The 12,500-nt window shown below is 48.4% G+C and overlaps 1 protein-coding gene across 2 annotated transcripts in view; it reads left to right on the forward strand.

Annotated features, from left to right (window-relative positions):
- Positions 1-141: 141 nt before the first annotated feature.
- lzts2b (leucine zipper, putative tumor suppressor 2b) overlaps positions 142-12,500 on the forward strand; it is a 49,379-nt gene continuing 37,020 nt past the window's right edge. The window contains exon 1 of one of the 2 annotated variants that reach the window (XM_079845580.1): positions 142-273. The gene's annotated coding sequence lies outside the window, so the exon portion shown is untranslated. The remainder of the gene's footprint in view (positions 274-12,500) is intronic. The other variant, XM_079845582.1, reaches the window with a different exon arrangement.

A 12,500-nucleotide genomic window follows, 5' to 3' on the forward strand; every position in this document is an offset into this window, starting at 1 on the left:
TCCAGAGCAGGGTAGCGCCCGCCCACCAGCGGCAGGGTTTTAGCCAATCAGTGAAGCAGAGCGCCACACTGGGTATTTGATATTCATGAGGCAACGCGTCGTCATAAACTGTACGTCATAAACAACGCTCGGACAGAGGCTGGTGGGGGAGGGGCCTGAGGAGGACGCGCTCGGGGACGCGCATCGGGAACTTCAGCCACAGCCGAACAAGCGCAGAAAGTGAAGGATATTAAACCCGGACTAACGAACCCTGTGTGTGATTATTACAGTATGGTGAGTACAGGCAATCCTTCTGTTCCATAAGCAGATGAAGTACAGAATGATCAACTTTATCATCATGCTAACACAGATGAGAGTAATGAACTGTCACAGCGTCTCTTGTTGACACTGAAGCAGGTTTTTCCTCCTCAGGTTGTTTTCAAAGCCTGAATGTTTGACTTAACGACACAGAAAGGCGAGAAAAACAACTTTAAAATGCGCTTCGTTTGTATCGCCAGTCACTGTTATCATTGTTTATCAGGTCAGCGATTATCTGTGAGTGTTTACAATAAACACACACTTCCTTCTTCACGAGTTCAGCATTTCTCCAATCGTTCTTTTAGCCACTCGACCAGATTGTAGATTCTTTAAACCGTGACACACAAGAGGAGCTCAACTGATTGGATGTGGTTTGCTATTGGTGGATCTCATGTGAGTGACAGGTTGCCCCGCCCTCGCGCCAGTAAACACGTCATCAGAGAAGAGATGTCGGGGAGGTTATTTAGATTCAACATTACAAAGTATGTAAATTTAAAACTGCAGTATTTCATTAAAAACATAGGAATGGTCTTAAAGGTGCAGTAAGTGATTTCACTCATGATGGGGGAGGAGAGAGCCAATCAGCAGTAGGGGGCGTGTCCACTCATGATGGGGGAGGAGAGAGCCAATCAGCAGTAGGGGGCGTGTCCACTCATGATGGGGGAGGAGAGAGCCAATCAGCAGTAGGGGGCGTGTCCACTCATGATGGGGGAGGAGAGAGCCAATCAGCAGTAGGGGGCGTGTCCACTCATGAATATTGTGTGTATGCACTGCCTACTCTCTATAAATAAAAACAGTAAATGAACCAGATCCGATTTTTTTTTTTTACACAATAAAGTAATGAAAGTATACATGAAGAAGATGTTTATTTGGTATTTAACAGGCTAAATTGGCTTTTGGCTAATGAAAACAAGTCCGCAATCTGAAATTAACAGGAAATTGAATTGGAAATTAAAAGGTTTAAAGGTGAAATTAAAGACAACAACTGCATATTCTGCAATCCAAACAAAGATGTTGCTTAAATCAGCATTTGTTTTTAAATTCAGTGTAAAGAAAAAAAGTCTTTTCCAGTGAAATTCAATAAAACCAAAGTATATAATTGTTCCAAACTGTTAAATCAAATAATGTTTAGTGCAACGAAAAAAACTAAGAGCAGGTGCTTTTTAAATCAAATTAAGTCAATGTCATTTTAAGGTCAAATAAAAGGTAGCACTTTAGAATAATGGTCATTAGTTAACATTAGTTAATGTATTAACTCACATGAACTAACCATGAGCAGTGCATTTGTTAATCTTTGTTAACGTTAGTTATTATAAATCCAGCTGTTCATGGTTTGTTCATGTTAGTTCACAGTGCATTAACTAATGTTAACAAGATTTTAATAATGCAGTTATCTCACATTAGTAAATGTTGAAATTAACATTAACAAAGATTAATAAACACTTTTTAAGTGCAGTTCATTATTAGTTCATGTTAACTAATGTTAACTAATGACAATTATTCTAAAGTGTTACTGAATATAAATGATCATCCTATAGGCTACAGAACTGATAGTATTTCATTTCTAAAGTGCAGCATGTTCTTCTTTAGGCTACAAAAAGAAGTATTTCGGCTTTGTCACAAGTTAGTCTGTTTCGTTCTCATCTGATCCAACACGTGAGAAGCTGAGCTAAACAACTTCAGCTCGCGCAACTTCAGCTCGCGCAACTTCAGCTCGCGCAACTTCAGCTCGCGCAACTTCAGCTCGCGCAACTTCAGCTCGCTCAACTTCACCTCGCGCAACTTCAGCTCGCTCAACTTCAGCTCGCTCAACTTCAGCTCGCTCAACTTCAGCTCGCTCAACTTCAGCTCGCGCAACTTCAGCTCGCTCAACTTCACCTCGCGCAACTTCAGCTCGCTCAACTTCAGCTCGCTCAACTTCAGCTCGCTCAACTTCAGCTCGCGCAACTTCAGCTCGCTCAACTTCACCTCGCGCAACTTCAGCTCGCTCAACTTCAGCTCGCTCAACTTCAGCTCGCTCAACTTCACCTCGCGCAACTTCAGCTCGCTCAACTTCAGCTCGCTCAACTTCAGCTCGCTCAACTTCAGCTCGCGCAACTTCAGCTCGCTCAACTTCAGCTCGCTCAACTTCAGCTCGCTCAACTTCAGCTCGCGCAACTTCAGCTCGCTCAACTTCAGCTCGCTCAACTTCAGCTCGCTCAACTTCAGCTCGTGCAACTTCAGCTCGCCCAACTTCAGCTCGCTCAACTTCAGCTCGCGCAACTTCAGCTCGCTCAACTTCAGCTCGCTCAACTTCAGCTCGCTCAACTTCAGCTCGTGCAACTTCAGCTCGCCCAACTTCAGCTCGCTCAACTTCAGCTCGTGCAACTTCAGCTCGCTCAACTTCAGCTCGCTCAACTTCAGCTCGCCCAACTTCAGCTCGTGCAACTTCAGCTCGCCCAACTTCAGCTCGCTCAACTTCAGCTCGCTCAACTTCAGCTCGCCCAACTTCAGCTCGCGCAACTTCAGCTCGCCCAACTTCAGCTCGCTCAACTTCAGCTCGCCCAACTTCAGCTCGCTCAACTTCAGCTCGCCCAACTTCAGCTCGCTCAACTTCAGCTCGCTCAACTTCAGCTCGCTCAACTTCAGCTCGCCCAACTTCAGCTCGCTCAACTTCAGCTCGCCCAACTTCAGCTCGCTCAACTTCAGCTCGCTCAACTTCAGCTCGCCCAACTTCAGCTCGCTCAACTTCAGCTCGCTCAACTTCAGCTCGCCCAACTTCAGCTTGTGCAACTTCAGCTCGCTCAACTTCAGCTCGCTCAACTTCAGCTCGCTCAACTTCAGCTCGCTCAACTTCAGCTCGCTCAACTTCAGCTCGTGCAACTTCAGCTCGCGCAACTTCAGCTCGTGCAACTTCAGCTCGCTCAACTTCAGCTCGCGCAACTTCAGCTCGCTCAACTTCAGCTCGCTCAACTTCAGCTCGCTCAACTTCAGCTCGCTCAACTTCAGCTCGCCCAACTTCAGCTCGTGCAACTTCAGCTCGCGCAACTTCAGCTCGGGCAACTTCAGCTCGCGCAACTTCAGCTCACCCAACTTCAGCTCGCTCAACTTCAGCTCGCTCAACTTCACCTCGCGCAACTTCAGCTCACCCAACTTCAGCTCGCCCAACTTCAGCTCGCCCAACTTCAGCTCGCGCAACTTCAGCTCACCCAACTTCAGCTCGCTCAACTTCAGCTCGCCCAACTTCAGCTCGCTCAACTTCAGCTCGCGCAACTTCAGCTCGCTCAACTTCACCTCGCCCAACTTCAGCTCGCTCAACTTCAGCTCGCTCAACTTCAGCTCGCTCAACTTCACCTCGCGCAACTTCAGCTCACCCAACTTCAGCTCGCTCAACTTCAGCTCGCCCAACTTCAGCTCGCTCAACTTCAGCTCGCTCAACTTCAGCTCGCTCAACTTCAGCTCGCTCAACTTCAGCTCGCGCAACTTCAGCTCGCTCAACTTCACCTCGCGTAACTTCAGCTCACGCAACTTCAGCTCGCTCAACTTCACCTCGCGTAACTTCAGCTCACCCAACTTCAGCTCGCTCAACTTCACCTCGCCCAACTTCAGCTCGCTCAACTTCACCTCGCGTAACTTCAGCTCACGCAACTTCAGCTCGCTCAACTTCACCTCGCGTAACTTCAGCTCGCTCAACTTCACCTCGCCCAACTTCAGCTCGCGCAACTTCAGCTCGCTCAACTTCAGCTCACCCAACTTCAGCTCGCTCAACTTCAGCTCGCTCAACTTCAGCTCGCTCAACTTCAGCTCGCCCAACTTCAGCTCGTGCAACTTCAGCTCGCGCAACTTCAGCTCGGGCAACTTCAGCTCGCGCAACTTCAGCTCACCCAACTTCAGCTCGCTCAACTTCACCTCGCGCAACTTCAGCTCACCCAACTTCAGCTCGCTCAACTTCAGCTCGCCCAACTTCAGCTCGCGCAACTTCAGCTCACCCAACTTCAGCTCGCTCAACTTCAGCTCGCTCAACTTCAGCTCGCGCAACTTCAGCTCACCCAACTTCAGCTCGCTCAACTTCAGCTCGCGCAACTTCAGCTCGCTCAACTTCACCTCGCCCAACTTCAGCTCGCTCAACTTCACCTCGCCCAACTTCAGCTCGCGCAACTTCAGCTCACCCAACTTCAGCTCGCCCAACTTCAGCTCGCTCAACTTCAGCTCGCTCAACTTCAGCTCGCCCAACTTCAGCTCGCTCAACTTCAGCTCGCTCAACTTCAGCTCGCTCAACTTCAGCTCGCCCAACTTCAGCTCGTGCAACTTCAGCTCGCGCAACTTCAGCTCGCGCAACTTCAGCTCACCCAACTTCAGCTCGCTCAACTTCAGCTCGCTCAACTTCACCTCGCGCAACTTCAGCTCGCCCAACTTCAGCTCGCTCAACTTCAGCTCGCCCAACTTCAGCTCGCGCAACTTCAGCTCACCCAACTTCAGCTCGCTCAACTTCAGCTCGCCCAACTTCAGCTCGCCCAACTTCAGCTCGCTCAACTTCAGCTCGCTCAACTTCAGCTCGCCCAACTTCAGCTCGCTCAACTTCAGCTCACCCAACTTCAGCTCGCTCAACTTCAGCTCGCTCAACTTCAGCTCACCCAACTTCAGCTCGCTCAACTTCAGCTCGCCCAACTTCAGCTCGCTCAACTTCAGCTCGCGCAACTTCAGCTCACCCAACTTCAGCTCGCTCAACTTCAGCTCGCTCAACTTCAGCTCGCGCAACTTCAGCTCGCGCAACTTCAGCTCGCTCAACTTCAGCTCACGCAACTTCAGCTCGCTCAACTTCAGCTCGCTCAACTTCAGCTCGCTCAACTTCAGCTCGCTCAACTTCAGCTCGCTCAACTTCAGCTCGCACAACTTCAGCTCGCTCAACTTCACCTCGCGTAACTTCAGCTCACGCAACTTCAGCTCGCACAACTTCAACTCGCTCAACTTCAACTCGCTCAACTTCAGCTCACGCAACTTCAGCTCGCCCAACTTCAGCTCGCTCAACTTCACCTCGCGTAACTTCAGCTCACGCAACTTCAGCTCGCACAACTTCAACTCGCTCAACTTCAGCTCACGCAACTTCAGCTCGCTCAACTTCAGCTCCAGACCTGCCAACCTTGAAGAAACTTTATGAGTACACCCTACCCCCCCCCCACCACGGGCCCCCAGCGCACCCGACAGCCCACCGCCAATGTACGCTCCAATGTTGTCCACACACCAGTAAGAAATCTATGAGATACCTAACACTAAAATACATAATATACACAATATACTTTCACCAATTACGATTTATAAGTTACTCCATAACCAAATACAAGTAGACCATAAATGTTGTACAGTTACTGCACACCCATTATTGTGTTCAGGATATTATATACAAAAAAGGCTGATGATGGTTAAACGTCATACAAAAATAGAACAAAAGACAGATTAAACACAAATAGTAAGATTAATAACAAACTACCGTATTCAATAGCAAAGGTGTTTGTTTTCCAGTAGATGGCAGCAATCTTCCACTAAACTATGGCACATTTCATATTTTCACTATGAATGAAACTGAGTAGTAGATATTTTATTTGAATTTGACATAAAATGTTGCTATTATATAAATAGACTATTATTACTAATTTATGTACATTTAATTTAATATTTAATCAAATTAAATATGAATTTTAATTAATAAATAAAAATGTATATAATTTAACACAACTACACAAAACTACACAACTGTAGAGTAAAAACATTAATAAAAAACTGATATTCCATGCGTTTAAAAACATCTGACAAGATTAAGGTAAAGTCACACTGTCTGGTGCCTCTCTAGACAACCCAGCACAATTGTTAGCATAAAGTTTAAGGTAAAAATAACTGCCATTCATTTACTAGTATCTTAATACTATGCAATTAGATAAACTGTTCCTTCATTACATCACTTTACCTCTGTCTTTATCCACATTTTTCATCTTCCCTGCATCAGAGGGCTTTGGTCTTTTTGATACTGTAGGGTAGGCTATGGCAGACTATAATGCTAATTTATAATGTGTCATGTGAATTCGACCATCTGTCACAATCAGGTAACTTTTTGTCTACTGACGCGAGTTAAGCACCCTCAAACGAAAGCAATGCTTTCTACATTGAATGTGGCAAGACGCGACGCAACACAACGCAACAGTTACGTTAATTCATTTTATACCAGCAGGTCAAACAAAATCATACAAGAAACGAATTATGGAGCTTTGATATTACAGAAACGCAAACTCTATTCATTCATTAAAATTCGCTGAAAGTCAACCGAACAACTGTGCAACGTGCATGTTCTCATTTTAATTATCCATAACAACCCCAAAACTTGCCCGCTTGCTTTGCACATCTGCTAATAAACGATGGGCAAAGTTTTTCGACTATTTTTTTACCTTATTTTTCCTTTTTTTTGCTGTGGATGTTATTGAGCTTGTAGAAGTTTAGCTCTTGTGTTCTTCTGAACATCTCGCGCTGCCATTGCCCGATGCCATTTTTATATCACTCCATAATCTGTCTATGTTTTAAATGCCTATTCCCCGAGTGGTAGGCTACAACGACTGGCTGTTTTAAAATATCTACGAGAAGAAGCCTAGGCCTCCATACTGACAGCTGGGCTCATAGCTTGCAGGTTTGCTTAGTACACTGTAACAATATTTAAGAATGCATATATTTTTTCCCACTTGATTGGTTCAACCGCCACTCGCCCAAATTTATTTAAAATATAATTTTTCGTCAAGTCATCCGCGGCTGTAACCGCCAACAGCGTATCTCTGTGACGCGGTTCAGCCATGGCATGCAAGCCTGCAGTTATCCGTCCTGCCTAGCTTGCTTGAGGCACTGAAATGAAACGAACGCATGCGGCGTGCGGCGCGCGGCGCGGACTCGAAGCATTTGTCTAGGAGGGGCGGGCATGTAAGCGGAGGTAATGAAGCGCTCTGATTGGCCGAAAGCTTTTCACTCCACTTTCACGCTGTGGCTCAGCAGCAGAATCAACGTCATAGATTGCACTGAAACCGGCGAAATGCGAGATGCAACAAAATGCGTACATAGAGAGCAGCGAATCGTACAAGCGTACCAAAGGGTCAAAATGCGTGCCGAGTACGAAAAATGCGTACATGTTGGCAGGTCTGCAGCTCATGCAACTTCAGCTCGCTCAACTTCAGCTCGCCCAACTTCAGCTCGCCCAACTTCAGCTCGCCCAACTTCAGCTCGCCCAACTTCAGCTCGCCCAACTTCAGCTCGCCCAACTTCAGCTCGCCCAACTTCAGCTCGCTCAACTTCAGCTCGCTCAACTTCAGCTCGCCCAACTTCAGCTCGCTCAACTTCAGCTCACGCAACTTCAGCTCGCTCAACTTCAGCTCGCGTAACTTCAGCTCGCTCAACTTCAGCTCGCTCAACTTCAGCTCGCGCAACTTCAGCTCGCTCAACTTCAGCTCGCGCAACTTCAGCTCGCTCAACTTCAGCTCGCTCAACTTCAGCTCGCTCAACTTCAGCTCGCTCAACTTCAGCTCGCTCAACTTCAGCTCGCGCAACTTCAGCTCGCGCAACTTCAGCTCGCTCAACTTCAGCTCGCCCAACTTCAGCTCGCTCAACTTCAGCTCGCTCAACTTCAGCTCGCTCAACTTCAGCTCGCTCAACTTCAGCTCGCGCAACTTCAGCTCGCTCAACTTCAGCTCGCTCAACTTCAGCTCGCTCAACTTCAGCTCGCGCAACTTCAGCTCGCTCAACTTCACCTCGCGTAACTTCAGCTCGCTCAACTTCAGCTCGCGCAACTTCAGCTCGCTCAACTTCAGCTCGCGCAACTTCAGCTCGCTCAACTTCAGCTCGCTCAACTTCACCTCGCGTAACTTCAGCTCGCCCAACTTCAGCTCGCGCAACTTCAGCTCGCTCAACTTCAGCTCGCTCAACTTCAGCTCGCTCAACTTCAGCTCGCGCAACTTCAGCTCGCTCAACTTCAGCTCGCTCAACTTCAGCTCGCTCAACTTCAGCTCGCTCAACTTCAGCTCGCGCAACTTCAGCTCGCTCAACTTCACCTCGCGTAACTTCAGCTCGCTCAACTTCAGCTCGCTCAACTTCAGCTCGCGCAACTTCAGCTCGCTCAACTTCAGCTCGCTCAACTTCACCTCGCGTAACTTCAGCTCGCTCAACTTCAGCTCGCTCAACTTCAGCTCGCGCAACTTCAGCTCGCTCAACTTCAGCTCGCTCAACTTCAGCTCGCTCAACTTCAGCTCGCTCAACTTCAGCTCGCGCAACTTCAGCTCGCTCAACTTCACCTCGCGTAACTTCAGCTCGCCCAACTTCAGCTCGCGCAACTTCAGCTCGCTCAACTTCAGCTCGCTCAACTTCAGCTCGCTCAACTTCAGCTCGCTCAACTTCAGCTCGCGCAACTTCAGCTCGCGCAACTTCAGCTCGCTCAACTTCAGCTCGCGCAACTTCAGCTCGCTCAACTTCAGCTCGCGCAACTTCAGCTCGCTCAACTTCAGCTCGCTCAACTTCAGCTCGCTCAACTTCAGCTCGCGCAACTTCAGCTCGTTCAACTTCAGCTCGCTCAACTTCAGCTCGCTCAACTTCACCTCGCGTAACTTCAGCTCGCCCAACTTCAGCTCGCTCAACTTCAGCTCGCCCAACTTCAGCTCACTCAACTTCAGCTCGCGCAACTTCAGCTCGCTCAACTTCAGCTCGCCCAACTTCAGCTCGCGCAACTTCAGCTCGCTCAACTTCAGCTCGCCCAACTTCAGCTCGCCCAACTTCAGCTCGCTCAACTTCAGCTCGCGCAACTTCAGCTCGCTCAACTTCAGCTCGCTCAACTTCAGCTCGCGCAACTTCAGCTCGCTCAACTTCAGCTCGCGCAACTTCAGCTCGCTCAACTTCAGCTCGCTCAACTTCAGCTCGCTCAACTTCAGCTCGCTCAACTTCAGCTCGCGCAACTTCAGCTCGCGCAACTTCAGCTCGCTCAACTTCAGCTCGCTCAACTTCAGCTCGCTCAACTTCACCTCGCGTAACTTCAGCTCGCTCAACTTCACCTCGCGTAACTTCAGCTCGCCCAACTTCAGCTCGCTCAACTTCAGCTCGCCCAACTTCAGCTCACTCAACTTCAGCTCGCGCAACTTCAGCTCGCTCAACTTCAGCTCGCCCAACTTCAGCTCGCGCAACTTCAGCTCGCTCAACTTCAGCTCGCCCAACTTCAGCTCGCCCAACTTCAGCTCGCGCAACTTCAGCTCGCTCAACTTCAGCTCGCCCAACTTCAGCTCGCGCAACTTCAGCTCGCTCAACTTCAGCTCGCTCAACTTCAGCTCGCCCAACTTCAGCTCACTCAACTTCAGCTCGCGCAACTTCAGCTCGCTCAACTTCACCTCGCGTAACTTCAGCTCGCCCAACTTCAGCTCGCTCAACTTCAGCTCGCTCATCCTCAGCTCACGCAACTTCAGCTCGCTCAACTTCAGCTCGCCCAACTTCAGCTCACTCAACTTCAGCTCACTCAACTTCAGCTCGCTCAACTTCACCTCGCGTAACTTCAGCTCGCCCAACTTCAGCTCGCTCAACTTCAGCTCGCTCAACTTCAGCTCGCGCAACTTCAGCTCGCTCAACTTCAGCTCACGCAACTTCAGCTCGCTCAACTTCAGCTCGCTCAACTTCAGCTCGCTCAACTTCAGCTCACGCAACTTCAGCTCACGCAACTTCAGCTCGCTCAACTTCAGCTCGCTTAACTTCAGCTCGCTCAACTTCAGCTCGCTCAACTTCAGCTCACGCAACTTCAGCTCACGCAACTTCAGCTCGCTCAACTTCAGCTCGCTCAACTTCAGCTCGCGCAACTTCAGCTCACGCAACTTCAGCTCGCTCAACTTCAGCTAATTTCAGCTCGCCCAACTTCAGCTCGCTCAACTTCAGCTCGCTCAACTTCAGCTCACGCAACTTCACCTCGCTCAACTTCAGCTCGCTCAACTTCAGCTCACGCAACTTCACCTCGCTCAACTTCAGCTCGCTCAACTTCAGCTCACGCAACTTCAGCTCACGCAACTTCACCTCGCTCAACTTCAGCTCGCTCAACTTCAGCTCGCGCAACTTCAGCTCGCTCAACTTCAGCTCGCCCAACTTCAGCTCACGCAACTTCACCTCGCTCAACTTCAGCTCGCTCAACTTCAGCTCACGCAACTTCAGCTCGCGCAACTTCAGCTCGCTCAACTTCAGCTCACGCAGGAAAGCGGCTCTTCTTTCCCTTCAGTATCTCGTATCTTCCCTCAGTTCTCCAGGTTCCGTTTGTAACACACAAGTGAGATGTTCGCGAATGATTGCAATATAGGCGTATGTGCAAGCGGGCGCACTTCCGGAAAAATCGGCAGAAAAATACAAAGAAACCGGCCGGTTGCCGATTGCGCGCTAGAAGCAAAAACCGTCCGGTTCCGGTTTTTGGCCGGTCAACCGGTGCATCCCTAATTTATTTGTATGAAACAGCTGCAAATAAGTATTTGAACACCTGAGAAAATCAATGTTAATATTTGGTACAGTAGCCTTTGTTTGCAGTTACAGAGGTCAAAGGTTTCCTGTAGTTTTTCAGCAGGTTTGCACTGCAGGAGGGATTTTGGCACAGATCTTCTCTAGATCAGTCCGGTTTCTGGCCTGAGTTTGAGCTCCTCCACAGATTCTCTATTGGGTTTAGGTCTGGAGACGGGCTAGGCCACGCCAGAACCTTGATCTGCTTCTTACAGAGCCACTGCTTGGTTTTCCTGGCTGTGCTTCGGCTCATTGACCCAGCCTCGACCCATCTTCAGCTCTAACTGAGGGAAGGAGGTTGTTCCCCAAAATCTCACAATACAGTGCAGTCGCCCTGTCCCATGTGCAGAAAACACCCCCACAGCATGATGCTGCCACCCCCATGCTTCACAGTAGGGATGGTGTTCTTGGGATGGTCCTCATCATTCTTCTTCCTCAAAACACGTTTAGTGGAATTATGACCAAAAAGTTATATTTTGGTCTCATCTGACCACATGACTTTCTCCCATGACTCCTCTGGATCATCCAAATGGTCTTTGGCAAACTTAAGCCGGGCCTGGACATGTGCTGGTTTAAGCAGGGGAACCTTCCGTGCCATGCATGATTTCACACCATGACCATGTCTTAGTGTATGACCAACAGTAACCTTGGAAACGGTGGTCCAGCTCTTTTCAGGTCATTGAGCAGCTCCTCTCGTGTAGTTCTGGGCTGATTTCTCCCCTTTCTTAGGATCATTGAGACCCCACGAGGTGAGATCTTGCATGGAGCCCCAGTCCGAGGGAGATTGACAGTCATGTTTAGCTTCTTCCATTTTCTAATGATTGCTCCAACAGTGGAGCTTTTTTCCCCAAGCTGCTTGGCAATTTCCCCGTAGCCCTTTCCAGCCTTGTGGAGGTGGACAATTTAGTCTCTAGTGTGTTTGGACAGCTCTTTGGTCTTGGCCATGTTAGTAGTTGGACTCTTACTGATTGTATGATGGACAGGTGTCTTTATGCAGATAACCACCTCAAACAGGAGCATCTGATTTAGGATAATAAATGGAGTGGAGGTGGACATTTTAAAGGCAGACTAACAGGTCTTTGAGGGTCAGAATTCTAGCTGATAGACAGGTGTTCAAATACTTATTTGCAGCTGTATCATACAAATAAATAGTTAAAAAATCATACATAGTGATTTCTGGATTATTTTTTTTAGATTATGTCTCTCACAGTGGACATGCACCTACGAGGACAATTTCAGACCCTTACATGATTTCTAAGTGGGAGAACTTGCAAAATAGCAGGGGGTTCAAATACTTATATTCCTCACTGTATATTGACATCGCCATCCCATGATAAACAGTGTTGTCACGTGACATCCAACGATCATTTTGCAAATGGAGATTTTTGTAGCTCAAAACAGTGGTGAAACATTCACTGGTGAATCTGACCCCCCACTGACCTCCAATCAGCTGCGACTCCCTGAGCCAATCATTAATGAGATGCCGAAGATCAGGCCACATTCACACAACAGGAGATTCTGTGAGAGAAAACATCTCCCTTTGCTTCCAGTGTCGTAACTTTAGGTGTTGTTTGTGCTTAAACAGCGACACTACACACACACACACACTAAAGATAATCATTATCACACACACACTAATGTTCTCCTAATCTTCTCTCTCAGAGTCTGAAACTCTTCAGTCTCTCTAA

Source organism: Gobio gobio, assembly GCF_949357685.1.
Source record: "Gobio gobio genome assembly, chromosome: 20".
Lineage (NCBI taxonomy): Eukaryota > Metazoa > Chordata > Actinopteri > Cypriniformes > Gobionidae > Gobio > Gobio gobio.